A 1,125-nucleotide genomic window follows, 5' to 3' on the forward strand; every position below is an offset into this window, starting at 1 on the left:
AAAGAAAGAAAGAAAGAAAAGATAAAAAACAGGAAGGGATACTAATTACCTTGTAATACCTACTTAACAAGTTACAAAAATTACATGTGGTTAGGTCTTGATGATGGGCTTCCTAAATTACAAAGCACATCTGACCCTGCAGAGTGAGCACAGACGAGGCATTTGTAGGCATGAGCTGTGCCTGCCCAGCACCTCAGCCCAGGTCTGAGGTGTCTGCTGGACTCCTGGTCACAGCATCCAGCCTTCATAGCCTCCTTACCTCCTCTGGGCCACAGCATTTGGCTCAGGATCTGGCACATACTCAAGTTGCTCAACCAGGCTCTTTCTGGGAATTTTATACAAGGATAGATGTGAGGACAACATAACTCGTTTTCTTTGTACCCTAAAAGTAGAGTGGTGAGTGACAGGAGAGACAGGAGACTCAAGCTGTCCCCCTGGGTAGAGTGCTGTAGCATCAGAGCTCACAGCAAGCTCCAACTCCTGGGCTCAAGCGACTTTCCTGCCTCAGCCTCCCAAGTAGCTGGGACCCCAGGCGCCCGCCACAACGCCCGGCTATATTTTTTGGTTGCAGCCATCATTGTTGTTTGGCGGCCGGGCTGGATTCAAACCCACCACCTTGGGTGTACGTGGCTTGCGCCTTAGCTACTTGAGCCACAGGCACCGAGCCCATAACTCGTTTTCCTCTGGGATCTCCAAGATGGAGGTAATAGATGGTTAGCGCTATCTGCATGCCCAAGCCTCCTCTCCTGGCTGCTGGAGTGAGCCTGACTGCGCAGTGAACAGCTGAGCGGGCTCCAGGCGAGTGCGCCTGTGCAGAATGAAAGCTTGATGCCGCATCCCCCAGGTTTCTGCTAAAAGGGTTAAGGAATCCCACTTTAGGCATAAAGAATTAATTATTGGCTCCGTGCCTAGGGCTCAAGCAGCTAGGGCGCCAGCCGCATACATGAGCTGGCGGGTTGGAATCCAGCCTGGGCCGGCCAAACAACAATGATGGCTGCAACCAAAAAATAGCCGTGTGTAGTGGCGGGCGCCTGTAGTCCCAGCTACTCAGGAGGCTGGGGCAAGAGAACCACTTGAGTCCAGGAGTTTGTGGTTGCTGTGAGCTATACTGCCACAGCACTCTAT

The 1,125-nt window shown here is 52.2% G+C and overlaps 1 protein-coding gene across 1 annotated transcript in view; it reads right to left on the reverse strand.

Annotated features, from left to right (window-relative positions):
- The window catches only part of CUNH6orf163 (chromosome unknown C6orf163 homolog), a 28,359-nt gene that overhangs the window by 26,113 nt on the left and 1,121 nt on the right, over window positions 1-1,125 (reverse strand). The gene's annotated exons all lie outside the window — the stretch shown is intronic.

The sequence above is a fragment of the Otolemur garnettii genome, unplaced genomic scaffold (assembly GCF_000181295.1).
Source record: "Otolemur garnettii isolate 467f Iridium unplaced genomic scaffold, OtoGar3 scaffold00303, whole genome shotgun sequence".
Taxonomy (NCBI): Eukaryota; Metazoa; Chordata; class Mammalia; order Primates; family Galagidae; genus Otolemur; species Otolemur garnettii.